General features: G+C 41.9%; 1 protein-coding gene across 10 annotated transcripts in view; it reads right to left on the bottom strand.

The window, feature by feature from the left end:
• RC3H1 (ring finger and CCCH-type domains 1) overlaps nucleotides 1-20,672 on the bottom strand; it is a 60,284-nt gene extending 39,612 nt beyond the window's left edge. For 9 of the 10 annotated variants that reach the window (XM_051793783.1, XM_051793802.1, XM_051793831.1 and 6 more), the window contains exon 1: nucleotides 20,535-20,672. The gene's annotated coding sequence lies outside the window, so the exon portion shown is untranslated. Of the gene's footprint in view, nucleotides 1-4,090; nucleotides 7,628-20,534 lie in introns of those variants that run through there. The other variant, XM_051793793.1, reaches the window with a different exon arrangement.
• Between the last annotated feature and the right edge of the window lie 107 nt (nucleotides 20,673-20,779).

Raw genomic sequence — 20,779 nt, 5'->3', positions numbered from 1 at the left:
CTGAAAAGCCTCAGGCATTTTTTCAAGAATTTAGTGCAATGTTGTTCACCGTTAACATCATTTTGCCAAGGCAAACAATGAAGAGTTACTAGTTAAGCTTTTAGCCACGTTTCATCAAACATTAAAGCTTAGTTTTAAAGCTAATGAAAAGGAGTTGGACTCGGATGATCCGTGTGTGTCCCTTCCAGCTCAGGGTACTTCATGATTCTATGAAAAAAAATCACTTGTCTCTTCAAAAGAGAACGTACAACCCCACCAGCCCTGGTGCCCAGCCCAAAAGGGATCAATAAGAAATCAATATTATCCAGGCAGAGGAAGAGGTACTGCATGTGGTTAACCCTACCACCACCACTGCACAACCAGAAGATGTCAAGGTTGTTCAGGGTTCCCCCTCCAAATCACCTCTTTAATAGCAAAGCACTTATTTTTTTCATCTTGTCAGCAGACAGGCAGATCATTTCCATCACTTGTAACACCATAATCCAAGTGAAATCTTTCATACTTTTAAATTACTTCACTAAACTAACTTACTAAAACATCCAGGAAATTTATTTCCAAGCTTTCCCTTGCTTCCTTATATTTTAAGTAAACTTTGGTATCAAGTATTCCAGCCAGAATTACTCTTTGTAAACCAAATCTGCAAAAGAAATTAGCTGGAAACTCCACAGAAGTCCTTCTGCAGAGAGCAGAACACAGTTTGATAAATCTAGTGTTATGAAATACCATCGGAGGTTCAAAATCTGAGAGTTGAATTCACATTGTTTCCTTTAGGTCGCACTGCTATTAAAATATCTACCAACAATTTCCCAGACTCATCTGCAATTCAGAAACAAACTGAACAGCCTATGTGAAACACAGATTATTAACCAAGAATTAAGAACAGTTTCTTACTAACTGAGGAGATTTAAAACCAGCAGCTAATATGAAGCTGTACCATCAAGAATAAAAGGTGGACGTGGACATGGAGACTCCACCATCCCAGGCTCTGAACTGGAACAAAGGAGTTAAACGCAACCTTAATATGAGTTAACTAATTTAAAAAACCCAGTAAACAGAGACATGCTATTCCTACCTGCAGCTCTGGCATAATGAAATAGGTCATATTTATTTACAAAATCAAGTTGAAAGAGAAGTTTGGGGAGTCTAGGGAGGGAGGGAGTAATTAGTGGCATCCATGATCCCACGTCAAGGCAGGTCTCAAAAGGCTGGGGGAAACAAGGGAAGCAAAGCTTATACATAATCAGAACTCTCAGAGACTCCACAGTGCCTGTGGATGTGTCTGGGTGCCTCCATGGCAAAGGAAGGCCACAGACAGCACTGAGAACAGAATATAGGGCTGGGAGAAGCCTCAGGAAGTCATCTACTCCAGCGCAGCCTGGCTGCTGGAACAGATGGCTAACTGGCAGGATACAGCCAACCTCTTCCCCACAGGAGAAAAGAATAGCTGTTGGAGCAACAAACCCTGCACTGCTAATAAATCAGATCAGCACAGAACTGTGGAATTCCTCCGGTCCCACAGAAGACAGGAATGGCATCACAGGGACTGAGGATTGACGAGTCGCAGACAATACAGCCTGGCACCAAAACAAGTCCTGCTGCTGCCGCCACAGCTTTCCACATATATGGTCCCATTTTCCTGCTGGATCCTCAACCTTCACACAAGGAAGCAGAGCCAAGTGCTGAGATACAACACAAAATTCTCTCAGGCACAAAGCATCCAGATGGGGTAGACATGTTCAGAAGCAAAGCTGGCAAAGGTGTGTACCTTGCCACAAGGTTTAGGACTTGCTATGACCTTGGAAATAACTGGGGAAAAAATAGTCTCTAACTTCAAAGAGCTTCTTTAAACAGGAGACATTAGAGATGGCAATCAAACAATGGAAACAAGGCAGTATTATTACCAGTCAGCTATTAGAGCATCACCACAGAAGGAGAACACTTCCCTGTACAGATAAGGTAGGAAAAGCATATTCACTTTCATGGTGCAGTTTGTTTGTTTTTATAAGTGTTTCTTTCCAGCATTATGCCAGAGGTGAGAAAAATGCAAAGAATGTAAACATTTATAAAAGACATAACCACTTAAATAAGCCCCCACTTCCATAATATTACGTTTTTAACCCAACTCAACTCACTATTTCACACCTGATACCTTCTAATGCCTTAAACATGTATCTACATACACTTCGTTCGTGATTGAAGAAAATAAAGATATGTCGAAACTCAAGAAAACAAAAAACTAAAAAGGCACATCACAGTACATAAACTGGAAGACAAAAAGGTGTAATTAAGCATGAAGATACTCCAAGACACAAAATACCACACTAAACTAGAGATAGATTGATTTTATTATTTCTGAGCATGAAAATATAAAATACCGGTATGCAAGCCTTGTCCTCCAGCTTAGCCCTGCATAAGCTGTTTTATCCACAGCCAGAATCACCTGGAAAAATTCCTGCTCTTTTCTGGGTCTCCCAGCCCCCCAAAAATCCTTGAAATTCCATCCTTCAACCAAGGATGGAAATGTCATGCTGTAATCAGATCAGTGACCCGTCTCCTTTGGGACCCTGTCAGTGCTTCAGAGAAAGGCAGGATCATTCCATAAACCACCAGGACAACTTCCCAACACTTCATCACGCTCCTTACTCTACAATGCAGAGGGGGAATGCAGCCTCCTGTCCACGCTGTGTTATGTCTGTGGCCACCAGAGCCTTCCACACGTCACCAGGGAGCTTTGCAGATTCAACTCTCGACAAAAAGTCGTTTGCAAAATGCAGAACGCTTTGTACCAACATCCACTGTCATCAAGTTTCACACAGGATGACACACAGGAAAACTCCTGTGCTCTCAGTTAAAATCCCCGTCCCTCTAAGTTCCCCTGTCCGAGGGAGTCCCTCGGGGCAGGTCCCAGCATTGCCCGGGTTCGGGTTCTCTCCCAAACACAGGACTGGGGCGCAGCATGCACCAGCACAGGCCCAGCCTGTGCCGCCCTGGCAGTGCTGAGTCCTCCCTGCTCTCCCCAGCAAGTCATGGCACAGTTGAAGCAGATGACTCAGCACCTCAGGGGCACAATCGGCTCAGTTTGTGCCCTTTCAGAGGAAACAAGAGCATTACCTGCTCTTGACTTTTACTTATTCCCCACAGCATTTCGTTCAGCTTTTCTTCCCCAAGCAGTGTCATCGCCTTCTTGACCAAAAGTCTGAATAATCGTTTTAATTGTCTGCTGTTCTTTCAGTCCTGAAGCCGTTTCATTTTTGCTGAGTCTTACTCAGAACTAAACCGAGCAGAGCTTCCTGTTGCAGTTACCAGCGAACACAAGTAAAGCCTATTTAGTGCTAAGCTTAACACTACAGCAGCTCCTCACTGCCAAAAACAACTCAGGCTTGCCAACCGATCTGCTCACGCAAATACAGCTCTTGGCTAATCTATTTAATCTAATAAAGAAAACATCGTTTCATTAATTCTTTTAAAGACTCTTACTCCTTAGTAAGAACTTGCACATTTCTGAGAAGTAACCAGATGCAGTTCTCTCTCCTGTGAGACTGGTTCTGTGACACATTAACTATTTCAAAACCCCTCTGACACTTTGAGATTAAAAATAAATCAACAGCCTAAATTAAATTAACAGACAACAGTAAAACAATTCCTAACTCACAAGGATCACCAGAGACCCCCACTAGTTCTAGCCACCAGCTGAACCCCTCCATACTTGCCTAGTGCCAAACAGACAGATTTTTACCAGTTTTAAAGAACCTTTTTATGTTCTACTCCTATGTGCTCGTTGTAATCAACAGCATTACTGAGGACACTAAAGTATCTTTCTTCTTTCCCCTGACTTTAAAAAGTCCTGAATTTAATTTTAGGGAAAAACTGACCTGGTAACCCATGGGAAACCCTGACCAGCCAAAAGTAATGGGTTGTTATACAAACACCTTGTACTGCCAACTTCACAGTTCACAGAAAAGAATAAATCACGTTAGCTATGTTTTCCATATCCAGTTCCACAGAAAAAACCTCTGAAATAAAACTAAAGAGAGAAGGGAAGTCCAGGCCTGATCAGAGAAGAGTAGGTAGAAGAAAAAAAGCTTCTTACCTCTGCCTGGGAAGCTCCATGAACACCACATACGATAAGCCCAGAAGAGTAGTTCCGACAGATTGAGGGTTTTTCCCCCTCCTGTTTGCTCTCTGAAACTTCTGTGCACACCCTCGAGTGGCAGCAGCAAGTGCTTCACTTCCTCATTCCTGCTCGGTGCATGCCTGCCCTGCTCCCAGCACACCCAACACCTCCCAGAGCAGAGCTCCAACAGAACACATTCACACCCAGCACCAAAACCTGCAAGTCCGTGTGTAACACAGGTTCCCACCCTTCTCTCAAAGCTACAGAAACACCAGTGGGCTGCAGTGGTTGTACAATAAATCTCCTTTTCTCCCTCTTTTTTTAAAGAGACAGAAAAGCAAAGCTAAAATCGTGAACCCCATCAAAATTCTGTCCCAAACTCACTGAAGCTCAGTTAAATCAGATTCAAGATCTACTTGCTTTTCTTCTCAGTAATTTTTATTTTGACTGCAAAAAAACAAAGGAAGTTTATGTAATTTCATGCAAAAGTCTTACTTGGTAGTCTGTGAAGTATGTTATGAAAATGGGGCCAGTTAAGGACAAGATGTTATTCCTTATTTGAAACTTCCTGCCTTGTAACAACACGAGGAAAACAAAAAAACCAAACTAACATCATCACAACTGTACCACAGTACTTCCCCAACAGAGGTTCTAAAAGCAATTTACAATCTTTTAAGCTCCACAACACCCCATGAGGCAAGAGCTCATGTCTTACTGCGGAACAGAAAACTGTTGAATAGTTATTTATCCAGTGTTTCACAGGAAAAACATGGAATGAAACCTCATATATAATTTTTGAACCCAAATATAATTTTCTTGATCTCTTATTCTCACCCATCATTCAGTCACTAGTCTTGCACCGTTAGGGTCATGAACATTAAAATATATACATCAACCAAAACACACACATACATTCCTCTACACATGCATGTGTAGAGGAAGTTTAAACTTCCTGCTCATACCCCCCCAGAATATAAAACCTGCATGTGGATCAAATAGTAAATTTTCAGGGAAGATACAGGACTTACTTCATAATTTCTGGTTGATATTATACACCCCTTACAGCTTATTTAAAAGAAAGGGGAACAACCAACACTTACTAGTGAACGGTTTCATGATCTATCACCGAGAACATTTTTTCTACCAGTAATGACTGCCAAGCCCACAGATGATTAAATCCAGGGAGTTAACAGCAGACAAGCATCTCTACAACACGTTCCTTTCATTTCAAGTTAAGAGTTCTTGCATTTGTCAATGCAAATGACTATGACATTAACACATTGATTAAATCAGGATTAAAAAAACTGAGGAAGAACCAAACAGATTAACAGAAGAAAGGCAGAAGGCACTTCAAATATCCACAACAGTTTTCAGAACATAGACTTTGCTTCAACTGGTCAGATCCTCAAGAGCTCTCAATTCTGCTGTCAAGGAGGCAACCAAATAATTTGCTTTTCTCAGAGCAGATACAGGTTTGAAGAGATGCCATGGCAAAGATAAAGAGGACAAACTTGTAAAAGTCATCAGGTTCAAAGGTACAGACACACATTACCTACTGCTGCCAGCTAGAGGAGTCACTACTCTTCCTTACTCATTCCTTTCTAAGATATTCCAGCTGAACTGGTTGCAGTTGCCCCGGTTGAAGCTCTAAACATAGATCTTTATTAATAAACACAGGTAGGCAGAAATGTGGGTGGACAGCAATTACGCAACCAATACCTTATTTTAACTGAAAAAAGGCAAGCAATCAGCCAGACAAACAGCTCATCTAAAATAAAACTCCAAGTAGTAGACTTCAGGAAGAGAAAGCACTGGGAAGTGGGTAGAGTTCTGGGGACTGCAAACACTCCGGCTGCAGAGGCACAGGGGACAGAACAGGCACCTGAGTCCTCATCCGCTGAAGCAAAACTTATTTTCCGTATGCCCTTTAGTGATCTGATGCATCACAGCCATAGTAAGATTGGCATCTGCTAGAGAGAAACCATATGAAAGATGAAAATCACCAAGGCCAGCATCATTCTTTTCCAAGCAGAGATAAACTACAGTTACCTGACAACTCCTACTACAGGCATCTCGTAGATGAAAGTAAACTAAGGAAATGGAGGGGGGAAGATCTTGTAGCCACTGCAATGCCTTTATAATTTTGTAGACAGGAATCATTTAAGATCCAGCACAATTCAATGAAAGAGAAAGCATTAAAGAAACAACCTAATAAAGAAGTACAAAGTGCTGCTTGCCACCCACTCTCCAGTAGCAGCTTCTCTCCCTGCCTGACTCAGCAGCTCTAATTCTGCCTTGATGTTGGTGACACTCGGCTACAATAACACAGCACTGCAGCGTGAAACAATGGGACAGAGGAGGGCAGAGTCACAGTCTGGCTGGAGATATCGGTCAGAAAACGTCTGGGAATGCTCTCCACCTACAATACAACCTTTATACTTATCCCACACACCCTCTTCCCAGCAAACTTTTGTAAACGAAATACTCTCTCTGAAAAGAAAATATAATCCAGAAACTCGGGGGTTTTGTAGTGTATTGCAAAATATTACTGAAAATATTTATTGGATAAATTTACAAGGCAAGAATCCAGTAAGAGTCTGAATTTCCTCCCTGCCTCCTTCCCTTTATGTTCAAGAGTTTGCATTACACTTGGCATTCTCCTAAACATGTTTTTATTTGTTTTCAAACTATCTGGCAGATTTCCAAACCCCAAACTTCCTTTGTCAAAAATTCCAGGTGCAATAGTAAGGAAATTCTGGAATATACTGTAAGAGCAGTGTTCAGTGAATATAAATGCTACTGCCCAGCATAGGCAAGAAGATGCTTCTATTTCAAAGAGTTATTGAAAGCATAAAAGGTAAATGTAAAATTCAATTTTACAGAGAACTCCACAAGTGCTCATAAAACAGGTATTTTTAGTGCCCATTTGAAAACTCTGTCTCAGAACTTCTTTATAGTGGGATTTTTTTTCCCCTCCCTTTTCATTTCTCTGATTTGGAGGTGGTTTTCTTGTCACTCAGACACTGCCCCCACTTTAAAAACATGTCAGAGCTTCATGTTCATCATGTTTACATAAGCAGTCTCTAATAAAGCTTCAGTTATTCTATTTACCTTCAAAGCAATTTATTTTGGAAGACTGCGCTTAAACATCAATAGATCTTTTAATAAAAACAGAAAATCATCCAAGACCAGCAAAAACTAATGAACTTTTAAACAAAACTACTGATGTAGTTGCTTGTCTTCATGAGTTCAATTAAAACATATTACAATCTCAAGGAAGGTTATCTTGTTCTGTGTCATGTACAAAACAATCTCTAGACTACTGTAATGTTTTTACAAAAGGCAATGGAGTACCTAGTTTGGTGGCATATACATTTTATCATACCAGGAGTCCACGATGACAAAGAAAGTTTTTCACCCGAGCCTTATTGTGATTCTATTATAATTATTCTGTTATAATTCTGTTTCACCATTCTCAACGATTTTGAGACAGAATTATTAAACTATATCAGCTTCAAGAATTCAGCTCCTCTACTTCAGGCCCCTGTTCAGTCACCCATGTGATATCATTTCTGCACTATGAAGAAGCTGTATGGCCCCATCAGGTTTGGAGAAAAGATATCCGTTTGCAAACAGTGTGAACAAGACAATGCTGCTGTGCTCACCCCTGCAGTTGTACCAACCACTTCCAAGAAGTGGAGGTAGGCAGCCTGAGGAGTTGTAATAGAAGATAATGTAGGTTTTCCTCTTTTCTCTCCCAGATCACAGCTGAAGTCCAGCTGCTCTCATCCTGTCTAGAACTAAGAAAATCGTTAAAAGATTAGCGAAACAAGTGCCCTTGTGGCCAAGGAGGCCAATGGGATCCTGGGGTGCATCAGGAAGAGCACTGGCAGCAGGTCAGGGAGGGGATCCTGCCCCTCTGTCCAGCCCTGTGAGGCACATCTGCCGTGCTGGGGCCAGCTCTGGGCTCCTCAGGACAGGAGGGACAAGAGTTCCTGGAGCGGGTCCAGCAGAGGCTGTGAGGATGCTGAAGGGATGGAGCATCTCTGGGTGCAGGAAAGGCTGAGGGAGCTGGGGCTGCTCAGCCTCGAAAAGAGACACTGAGAGAGGACCTCATCCACGTCTGTCGGGGTCTGCAGGGAGGGGCAGAGGATGGCCCAGGCCCTGCTCAGTGCGCCCAGCAATGGGACGAGAGGCAGTGGGCAGGAACTGATGCCCAGGAAGTTCCATCTGGACATGAGGAAGAACTTTGCTGTGCAGTGCTGAGACCAGAGAGGGTGTGGAGTCTCCCTCAACAGAGAGATTCCATAGCTGTCTGAACATAAGCCTGTGCCCTGTGCTCTGGGATGACCCTGCTGGAGCAGGGAGGTGAGACCAGATGAGCCTCTGCGGTCCCTTCCAATCTGACCTATTCTGGGGTTCTGTGAAAACACCCAAACTGTAAACAAAGCAAATCACAGACACTACCTCCAAGTGTGACAATCCAGAGGAGACGCAGCACTGCAGCAAGAGCAAATGATCTCTATTAACACAGCAGATTACACTGCCTAGCACAACCTAGTAACGGTTGGTGAGCCATTTTAGCCCTGGGAGGACACCAAGCATCCAGACTCACATTTGCATTCTACCACCAGTGAAGAGATACTGAAACTTTACCCATGTGGCATTTTCAGTGCAGTTTCAAACCTGGCTTACAGTGGGGCAAGTCAGAACTGCTTCTCAGAAAGTACTCCCCTGACAGCTCTAGATCTGACCTGCATTATCCATGCCAAAGACCTAAGCCTGTCAAAACCAAATTCCTTTCCTTCCCACATTAGCCTCTAACAGCCTCCAAAAGATGTTTCAGATTTGTTAAATGGTCAAGCAGTCCTGGAAACACAAGGGAAAGAGTGAGGGAAGTAGAGACGAAAGAAACTTCAAAACAGCCTTTTTTAGCACCAAGACGGATCTGTCAAGTTTTTAGGTGTAGTTTCATAAACAGCTTATTTGGGCACAACCTGGGCAACACAGATTTTTAAGTATTTCTTTATTAACTAAAGTATTGGTCGAATTTTAACCAGACATTTAAATGCTATTAAGCATAAGGACGACTAGACTAACAGTTTGGAATGATGAGAGTAAGTGAAATGGAATAAGGACCATGAGCAATAACAACCTGTGGAATTGTTCCTTTATACTAAATCCACCCCAAAATTATGCATGTTTCAAAAAACAATGCTTCACAGCTAGGTTTAACCAACATTCAATGGTGTAAGTCATGCAAATACAGTCAAACCCATCCTTTCACTCGTGGTTAGAGCACTGAACAAAGCGCTGACTGGAGAAGATGAAAGAATGCTGTAGCAGCCCATAACTCTCATGTTTCCTTACAGTTCCTAGAGCCCAGTTGCAAATAAGGAAGCCATCATGTAAATGCTACAACAGTCGATACAAAAACAGCTTACAGGACTCAACAAAGCCAGATAGCCTCCTTTGTTGAGTCCTGTAGTAGCTTCACTGGCAATAATAGCAGGAATATTAAGATAAAGAACATAAGTTTCACAGATTACTATTCTGCTTGTTTCCATGACACAATTGTGTTTTAATAACACAACTTAGCCTACACTAGAGCTCTGGAGTCATCCAAGGTCAAGAGGCAGCTTGTTGCGGAAATGGCACCGAGTCCGGAGAGTTTCAGCTCCCTTGTTAACAGCTGCATAAATAAAAAATTAGCTACTCAATGTACTATTCAAGATTTTCTCCACGCCTCTAATAGTTTTGTTGTAAAAATCCAAATGCTATTCAGCACTGAAAAACCTGCTCATCACTTTTCAGTGGTGTTAAATTGCCATTCACACAGGGCTTAAAGTCTTTTAAGTATCAGCAGGAGAGGTCACACAACTATTGCTGAAAAGCAGGTTAATGCAGGTACTTCTGACTCAGAATGTAATTGAGCCTCATTTGCTTTAAATGCTACTGGCAGCCGGTGATTCAATTTGTAGCATTGCTAAAAAGAGCAGTTCCAGTGGCCAGAAATAGCCCAGGGCAAGGTACTCCTTTTGAATGAGACTTTTCATGTAACCTTCAATCATAAGAAAAAAATCCCACCCTTAAATATTTTGCAGCTTTGGTGTTAAGTCTCACCTTCCAGATTTATAAAAATAGCATCTTTTCTTTACAGCTTTACAAGATCATTAAAAACAGTACTCGTGGTTTTAGTGAGTGGAAACAAAAGGCTCCAGTCTCAGGGTTTCCATTAAACACCTACTCTTAACCAATACCAAACATCTCCAGTTGAACCACAAAAATGAAATGCCTTTTCTTTTTGTTTTAGTACAGCAAAAAATGCAAGATACTCATTTATCAGAGAAAAAATCCAAGCCTCCAATATCCCACTGACCCTCCTATCAGTAATGGTTGAGAGGTATATTTACTTTTGGCAGGAACCTGAATTCAACTGGGAAAAAGAGTATCCTACATCCTCTTGAAAAGAGGTTTTGAATTATAACCCTGGTTATAAAAGTTTAAAGTTACATAACTTGAAAATCATCCAAGCAAGAGGGCAAAATACGATAATCCTGGGAGTTACCTATTAAAATCCAGTGCCGACTTAGTGAATTCTGCTGTTCAGGACTTGTAAAAACAGTTCTACTTCAGACAGGTAATTCCGTCTTTTAAAACAAAAGTTCTCTTATTTACTGTTTACTTTGCATGAAACTTGTCCTAAACGGAGCAGTCCATGAAGAAAGATTTTCTCATTCCCAGTCCTCAAAGACATATTCATCTCTAAAAGATACTACAACTGTATTACAGCAGTATTAGCACCTGGAAAGATGGAAAATAAAAAATACACAGCACACAATCTCACAGACTATTGCCAGAGCTCTATTAACATCAAGTGCACAGCTCTCCACAGCAAGCTGAACCAGCCTGCCTTTCTAAAAGCAGAGGGTAAACTTCTGCTAATGAACCTTATCCACAGGAGATTAGACCTCAGTCATAGATACTGGACTGGATACGTCTTATCTTATGATACTTGGATAAGTCCAGTATCATAAGATAAGACTGGAATATGCTCAGAAAGTAACAGCAGGTGCAAAGTCAACAACTCTGTACTTCATTTGAATTAGTTTCCATTAACAATCTCCTTCTTGAAGTGGCCACAGCCTACCAGGAGCAGCCCACCACTGCACTGAGACCACAAATGTCTGAGCCTTGACACCCCTGACTGCAATATTCCCTATTCCAGTTCCTTGAGGGTACATCTAATCCACATTTTACAGTTACTGCACACAGGGACTATACAGAAAAATAATTCCACTTTTCAAATTTCCTTCTTTTACAGTCTTAGAACTTAGCTGTTCTAATCACACCATTACTGCTCTAGACCAAGCCAGGATAAATGACAAGCCAGCCTTGTACAGCCAATATTTGCATGACTTGATAATTTAAATTCCTTCTGACTTGTGCTGTATAAGCCCCTGGTTAAATAGCACTTATCCAAAAATACGATAAGGCATAGGAAGGGAAAACTAGGCATGTAAACCATTACCACCCATGCAGTCAATATCCCTTTACACATTCCTGTATTTAGCCACTCAGTTTTTTGAATAAAAGCAATGACAGTAAGCTAAAACTGAATGACAAACAATTCAAAAAAAGAAAATTCTCGAAATCTGTAAGCCAAAGGCAGCTATAATAGCACTACTGAAGCCCTCAAAATGACATAGGAAATTATTTTCTTTAACGTACAAAACAAGAACAAAGTATTTAAATGTATTTATTAGCATATTGCAGTCACTGGATTTCCATGGGCTTACTGTCAATTTTCATTCTGTAATGACAACTCACATAGCAGCTTGTCACATTAACGTGACTGACTATTCCCACTTCTCAAAAGCTACACCAAGAGCTGAAATTACATTAATGAATTATCGGATGTGCTTGAAGGAAAGGATTGCTGTCACTCACTTCCCCTTCCTGAAGGCTCCCAAGTACTGTCACTGTGAGCTGGCAAATGAACTAAGGGCTTTCTTTCCCCCCCTCTCCTGGGGCAGGGGGGAGAACAAGTAACATTTTTATTTATCAGGTGAATACATGTATTACTCACAGGAAGATACAGTGGAATGTTAGTTGGGTTTTTTTCCCTTTAGATTTTACCTAAAATATGCTCGTGACTGTTTGAATACCTCATAATTCCTGACTCCACCCCCCGTCCTCCTCCTGCAGCCTAATGCGATCACCACACCATCACATCCTCAAATCCTGACACCAAGGAGTTCTGGGGAACTACAGTTCTTCCTGCTACATCCCGAAATCACCCACATCGTGCCCAAGATGCAGCTTGACAGAACTCAAGTTGTTCCATTCTAAACTGGTTTAGTGAAGCTGAAAACTCACATAAAAATGGCTGTGAGTACATAGTTCCTCCTCAGAAACACACCCAGAGACATCCCCACCCATCCTTGGGTGCTGCTTTGTTAGAAACATTTGACTGAGAAGTTCCACTGAGAAAGGAGTGACCAGAAAAGCTGATTACAGATCTCACTGCTTGCTGAAGCCATGTAAAACTAGAGAGGGAACTATTTCATTCCTACGAACTACAGTGCAGAGACCTTGACACTGAAGGCAGAATACCTCAGCTGCTTCATTTCTACACCTGGCACAGGAATAGATGTTAAAAAAAAAAAAAAAAAAAAAAGAAAAAAAGCCTGAAAGCAACGTGCTAGTGTTGATAACAACTTATTAGTCTTATTTTTATTCTTTCCTACAGAAATGGGACAGAACACCGCACATTAAGGAAAGATGAAAATTTTGCCACGTTTCTCCCTACCGGTAACAGAAGGTAAGTCTTAACTCTGGTAATAATTACTGAAAATGAATAAATTTAGTACAAGTGTAATTTATTTTGATTTGCAACCAACTGGGCTGTGCCTTTTTGCTTTCTGGCTGTTTAGGAGAGCTTTGTCCACAGCCTTGCACTTCATTATTCTAAGAATAAAAACAAGAAGTATGTTGCACTCCAACAGAACCTTTGTGCCTACGGACAGAGTCACCAGTGATGCCAGGCAGCATCACTGCAGGGAAAACTGGAAAGCTCAGTTTCCCAATGCATTCTGGCACCAGTCAGAACTAGGTTATTCCAGATACCTCCAGTCACATCCTGTTATCAATAGGCAGCCTCTTACCAAAAAAAGCAGATATGGGATGTTTCAAAGGGTTTCCAAACACAGTCAACCCTTACTTTGAGCACCTTTTCTGTGCACTAAATCACAATTATCCATGCAAAACAAGTTATTTGTCTCCCTGAAGCTTCTTAAAACAAATATATCCTTAAAATGGTTCAGAAGAGAAAACCAGAGGAATCATGAAGTAAAGACATCTTCAATTCAGGAAAAGGCAACAAAACACTTACTCTTTTAAATAGTCTGGTCTACCCCAAACAACCAAAGTTTAACTAATTCTCACTTTCCTGAATAATGGGTTTTTTTCCCCACCGGTAAGAATCACTCACAAAGAAGTTACAGTGTCCAGGCTTCCATCCTTAGGGCTTGGTCAAAAAAAAGGAGACTAAAATTAAAACTCACCATTTTAACTAAAGTTTTTTGCAGCACTCAGATGTCTCTTCTAATTAATTCCACAGGAGGCCTTTTCAAGCAATTAAATGGGAGAATGACTCATAAACAGGAAGGACAGCCTGAGTCGCAGCCTCTGGTTTAACTAACCCAGTCTGTTTCAGGAGGCCGGTTTAGCTTATTTCATCTTTCTTCTGTCAAATTTACAGCACCAGTCAAAGTGGCCACAAGGAAGGGTGCCATGAACAATGCTCCCTAACCTCTCACCACTCTTCCCAGAGGAAGCAGTGACATTTCAGTAGTCCCCAGCAAAGTCCAAGAACAAAGAGTCCCACTATTGCTCCACGATCCAAACAATCCATCCAATCCATCCTGCAAGTCTGAATTATAAAGCAATGAAGTTAAGGGGCAATAAGGCATCTCTGTTACCTGCATTAGCTGGCTGGATTGAATAATGGCTCATATCAGAAGAAAGGTAAATTAAAAAACAATTAAAAGAAAAATAGGGAATACCAGAGAATGAAAGATCCTTAAAGAGAACAGGAGAGGTAAAGACACCCGCATATCCAGGAAAAAACATCCTACAAGGATGCATTTTAGCAAGCAAAGATATAAAGATTCCTTACAGAAAAATAATTTCAAGTCTGGAAAGACACATGGCAGAGTGGTGTTTTCTTTGTACTTGCTTTAGTAATTTGTGAGACACTTTGCCCTGTTCTGATCTATTTTTGAACTAAAATCCACGTTCCCTTTACAAAGCAAGTAAGGCCAAGAATTACTGTCCTTTGGAGCTGCTAAATAAGAGCTGCTCATCTTCCAGCTTCCAAAAATTGCTGGATATTAATGGCTACCCACACAATAATTAATAACAATGCAGGTGACCAATGACAATTCCAGTATGATAGTAAACAACTATTCATCAAGATCTTTCAAATTTGGTTAATTAGTTCTATTGTTTACATTAGGGTACTTTGTCATTCCATACGAAGCCCCTCTGACATGTCTAGAACCCACTGCCCAAATGCCTTGTAAAACAGACTTCATTGCTCTAGAAGAGCTGAAGAAATACTTCACACCATATATAACTGAAGATGTTTCATTTATAGAGGTGGAGGCTGAGACTTGCTCCACAATTCCTACTCTTTTTTCCATACCTCCTATGTGAAGCAGGACAACACCTTGCTGTTTCCTATCTCCTCAAACCACTCCAAACACTTCACTGTGGCACAAAATGCAGGCCTGGTTTTTGTAAAGTGAAACAGGAATTTTAAATTGTGAAACATCACCAACAGAGATGAGTGACTACTTCACTGGACTCACAAGCATGAGCAGATTTTTCAAGATTTCATTAACAATGTTCCCTTGTAAAGACAGGAGAACATTTTCTGCTGAGCCTCCCAGAGAACAGAAAGGCGAGATTTTATTATCATTAGTCCTGCATAACTGCCCTAAACCCCAAAGGACAAAAGACTTTAGTCTTGCCGTACTGTGAGTACCAGATTCATCAGATACAAACACGGGATAAGGAAGTCCTACCACTTTCATTGTTTGTACAGTTCTAACATCAAATAGTACCTGAAGGACTTCCATTCTAAAGTGGTAACGAAAGGAATGGAGGTGGGGATAGAACAAGCTGAAAGAATGTGACTTACAGGAAAAGTAAGTCAACAATAAGAGTTTTATTTCATTCACTTTTGAAGGGCATTTACATTACAGTCACTGTAGTAAGACATGGAGGAGTTACTGATTCAAGCACAATTGCTACAAGAAGTGAAGAGTGCTAAGTCAGTATGAATAATGTTTACTCTAAAAACAAAGCACAGAGAAAGTTAAATGCTGCTGAACACTGAGAGTGTTCCACAGAAGCTGGTTTATTAATAAGTAGGTAATTAAAACCGTCCCCCTTGGCATGAATTTCAATTGATTCATTTTGCAATGCCTTCCCTGAACCTCACTCCTTTTGCCAAGAGATAGTTGAGTTGGGGTCCAATATTGCCTGCCACAATTTATCAAAAATAATTAGCTGCAGGTCCCTGAAGACCTCCAATGCACAACAAAGAGACAAGATTCTCCTTTGAAAACAGTAGGGAAGTTAAAAGTTGTAATTGAACACCCTTCATTTCCCCCCCTGTTTGAACTGAAGTGATTGCTCAAAAAGAGTTCAGGAGGAAGTGCTGAGAAGACATTTAGAATCAGGTCACAAGCACTCCTGCTCCATCAGCTGATCAAGCAGCATTTTATTATCAAGAACAGGTTTAAAACCAACCATACCTCAACCTTCAAGGCTTATACTCACAGGGTCTGATCAACACAGGAGCATCCTGAAAAATAATGACGTCTGGAATGCCCGGATTTTAATTTAACAGCCTGCTTTTAAAGAGTAGTTAATTAGATAATTTAAAAAATATTTATTAAACTAGGATAGTAGAGGGGTGAGACCTGCCTGACTGTCCTTGTTAAAACAAGAAACAAACTGAAAGAAATCAGGAACCACCTGCAAGATCTAGATTTTCCCAGAATAGCACATTGTAGTCACTCAGGCACACCACAGGCTTTGTTTCTTCAGTTGTCCCGTAGCTGAAGTACAGTCCTGTCTCAGATTAACATAACACATACTCAAGTGCCAAATATTTGTGCAACTGAGAAATAATGCTTTAAAGAAGTGGATTTGCAAGAAATCAGTAGTGAGAGGGGCCTATACAGCAAGAACAATGTGTCCTTATGGTGGTTTCAGTGACTTTATGGCTGGAAGACATAATTGTCAATAAAGCCTCCATCTTCTGTGACACTGAACTCCAGGCTCACCACAGTATTCCCTGACACAAATACTCTCTTCTCAAAGAAATTTGATTCTTTGTATCAAATTACATGGCAACTCTGTCACAAACTATGTGAGGCAAATGAAAGATAGGTTCCTTCAGCCAGCCTTCCCCTACTTTTCAGTTTAACTGCATATCCTCCATTTCCTATGTAGCGGAAGAAGAAAAACAATCATTTGTGCCTTGCCTCCCCTCCCCTCCTCATTATTTCTCATATGAAGATCTATCTCCATGTTCCTAACAATTCTTCATTTTAACAATGCAGCTAACATTGTGTGTCCTTACCTATTTTGAACAATCAAGTCACAAAGAGACCTTTTTTTTCTACACGTGGTTCTTAGGCTTCCCGAGATACTTTACTTTCTGGGGGAAAAAAACACAACCCAGCATGCAGGGCATAACTTTTCATGTAAAAGTCTGCATTGGATGTCCAGGTCTGTGTGTGTGTGTGTGTTCCCTGACATATACAATAAGCCATCTCTACTTGTTGAAATTTTCCTTAGACCACGTGCAGCTGCCTTCCCTCTCACTGCATTAGGAAGAAAACTTAATGGGAGGTGGGGGACACACATCACACTTGCATGAAACACACCTCTCTAGACATTCCAACACAGAGCAGCGCACAACTGGTGCTGCCTCTGACCACACACATTTACAGCAAATGATTTAGAAATCTTGGTATTTCTATCACAAAACTGCCATCCTTCTCCAGCTGATAGCAACACAACCTGTTGCTACCACGCAGTAACAGGAAAGCTATTTCCTCAAGCCCTCTAACCAGAAATTATTTTTATACCAGAAAATCTATTTACAAGAAGCTGACAAGACTTTCTCACTTTCTTGCCTGCTAACGCATTTCCACAACTAAAAAAAATCTCCTCAGAAATCAGCTGGTCCTTGGAAATCCAATACCAGTTCAACTTTTACTATGAACCAAGAAAATGAAACTGATGCAAACGATAACCATCGAGAGATGCTTCTTGAGAAAAACAAGTGGTAACACTCAGTGATGGGAACTGCACCTAATTCACTGTTCACCGTGGAATCTCTGTGCCGAAAGGAAAGTAACATAACGTAAGTAAACATCTGTGGTTTTCCTTCTCAGTTATCACAGTCCCTCGACTTCAGGCTGCGTTACTGTAACAGAGCCTACATGGAATCCTGAAGGTCACGCTGAAATTTCGGCTGGTGTAGCATGTTTATACAATGATCTTTCACAACAGGGCCATATTATATCTTTATTTCTGTGTGAGAATGGTTTCATATTCGTTACCAAGTGCAGTTCAGGGCATTAACTTCAAATTACAAATTCCCCTATGGCTTATCTCTCATGTACTTTGAGACACATTGTTTTTCCTGGCCTAACAGCCAGTAATACTTAGGATGGTCCAGCACACAACCACCTGATTTACTGGGTGTGGGAAGAACCACCAAAAAACCACACAGATTTTCATCTGCAAAATGATTCAGTGGGGAAGAGAATTTTAAACAATGAGCAGGCTCTGCAAAAAATTAAAAAGTTTTATAAAGGTCACCTACTTAAAGATGCCTCATAGTGGCTGCTGCATCACTATTTCGAGATGCTTGGGAAGTTTGGGAGAATAAATGCAGGTGAGTTCTTTCCTTCTAGTCCAGCTTCACACTTTATATTGTTTGAAAGCTACGATTACGCAAGTTCTTTCAAATGGATGAAACATTTTTTCCCAGGTATCCAGCATGTAAACTATAATTCTTGGTGACGAAATAAAATAAAAACATTAATTTTCATTCCTATCATTACATATTCCAGACTGGGAAAGGTCAATTCCCTCAGTACCATCAAATACCCTTTTACAGTACTGGTTAGTTATGAGATATAGACTCTAATTAAATGGGATGTTAGTCTTTGTCATCATTATCACAGGTAACCACCATCAGCATCACCCACAACCTACAAACCAGCATTTTTGTAAGTTTGTACAAAATGCTGTTTTTTACGTAAAAAATTAAGTCATTATTTTAACAAACACTCTCATTGAATCTCAGCTTCTGTGATGCTTAATTCAACAAGATTGATAATGGCTTCCACCCAGACTGCTGGTGAATCACTGGCATCACAGCAGAAGTTTCCAAAAGCAATCCTGTTCTGTTCATCTGCTTTAGCAGTAACATTTTTATATAATAATACACAAGTGTCAAGATGCCCCTAAATTAAACCTTGCCTTATTGATGTCTACAATTTCCAGATTCATACATTCATCTGTTCACTGGAACACCGGTTTTTTAAATTATCTGCGTACAATCATCTCATTGTAAATTTATAAAATATTTTGCTTTGAACTAAGCTAGTCTGGATACAGAGCTGATAAAAAACCCACAAAAACAAACAAACCACCAGAAACCACACAAGTAACTTCCCACTCATCTCCATCAAGGTTCCTGCTGCTCACAGGTGATTGACAAGCTCACCACTCAAGTTTCTGGTTGTCAAAACAGACTGTACTGATGGTAACTGTGTTTCTAAATTTCCCTCCAAGCAGCCTGTCAAGCTGTCTGCTTTGACAGACCCTTTTCTGGGACAGGAAGGCAAAGCCATAAGCTATCGCTGGGAAAAGAAAAGGTGCCTGATAACGTCTGCTTCTATTTATGTTAGTGGAAACCATAATTTCATATCAGCACTGAGTGTTAATGCACTGAAGAAAGCCATGGTGCTCCGGGTAAAGCTTAGAAACTGTCAATAAGGTACACACTGCACCTGGAATGTGGGTTATTTATGCAGCTATGAAGTCTCTTATTAGTTCCACTGACTTCCAACACAGCAATACAGACATTTATAGCTGATAAAATTAATGCCCTCCATGTCCTTATAAGGCTGAATAGGGTAAAAAAAGGTACATTTAGGATCACATTAATTTCTGCTTCATAGTACTGCTGTGTTATCTAACACCTCTGTGGCTATATGATGTGAATAAAATATAAATGGTAAAGTTAACAATTGCATTTCTCTTCCAGCAGAGTCATTAGACAACAGCATTGCTAAACCAGTTACAATGATTAAAGCAGCTCAGCCACAGCCCAGGTTACTTTGAACTTTTTAATAATTTCTGTAAATTTTTCAATTTTTTTTACCCACTTCAGCCATTTTTCAATACGGCAAAAACATCCAGAAAACAGTAGCTACCAGCAGAGGGACAGGCGATTTGTCATTCACACTTGACTGAAATTAATAAAATAAAATAGCTACTCTGAGGGAAAAGGCATGTGGAGGAAAATTCAACATTCCGAGTTCCTAGGAGGAAAAAACCCCGGCATCAGTTCCCTGTTCTAAAACAGCACAGGCCTCAAAATGGCTTTTGAGGACAAAACCTGACACCAGGACATTCCCAACCACTAAAGCACATTAAAATGCAGCTACACCACCACCACGCTCCCGGTATGAAACCTTACCTACCCTCGCCCCGGAATCCAATGGCCAAAACAACACCAGGGTGGAAAAATTAGTGAAAGTCAGGGGAGTTCCTGTGCGGTTTCACCACGGTTTGTCCCCACGCAGAGGAAGCCTAGGCCACCTAGCTCTTCCCTCAAGCGCCACAGACAAAAGAGCCACGGCCAGGGGAGGGGGGATGTCCCGAGAACGGGGAGTATTAATTCCCGCATCGCTGTGGTTCAACACGACACGGGGATGAGTTTTCTTATCTTTCTAGGCACGCAGAAAAACAACAGCAGTCGCAGGGCACACACAAAAGCCGCCTGTCCCTCGGCCGCCGCAGCCTGAGGCGATGCCGCCTCTCCCCACCCCCAGCCCGGACCCAGCCGCCCTCCGCCTTCCCTGCGCCGGACACAGAGACCTGCGGTCCCTCCCCGCCTGCCCGGGGCGCTCGGAAATCGAGCCCGGAAGGAGCCTGAGGGCCGGCGAGGCACAGAACCACGGAACTGTCAGCGTTGTGAGGCACCTCTGGAGATCAGCTCGTCCGAGCGCCCGCCCCTCCGCCTCCTTCCCCGGCAAGGCGGGCAGAGCCCTCCCGCCCCATTGTTCCCTGCACCCCGCGGCGGAGCCGGCGCACTCACCACACGGGCCGGGCTCCCCGCAGCGCCCACCGGCCCCCTCAGCTCCGGCACACGAGGGCTGAAACAGCGCCCTGCTGCTCCTCCGGCAGTACCCGCGGGCCCCGGGGCAGCGCCGCCATCGCCCGCCGCCGCCCCGCCGCCGCCGCTCCAGCAGCGGCCATCTTGTGCGTCGGCTGCTCCCCTCACCGCCTCCCTCCTTCCCTCCTTCCCTCCCTCCCCGCATTGCCCTCCCCTTCCTGCGCCCT

The sequence above is a fragment of the Manacus candei genome, unplaced genomic scaffold, assembly GCF_025592945.1.
Source record: "Manacus candei isolate 608988 ecotype Guabito, Panama unplaced genomic scaffold, ASM2559294v1 h1tg000005l, whole genome shotgun sequence".
Classification (NCBI taxonomy): Eukaryota; Metazoa; Chordata; class Aves; order Passeriformes; family Pipridae; genus Manacus; species Manacus candei.
This window is presented reverse-complemented; position numbering and strand designations above follow the sequence as displayed.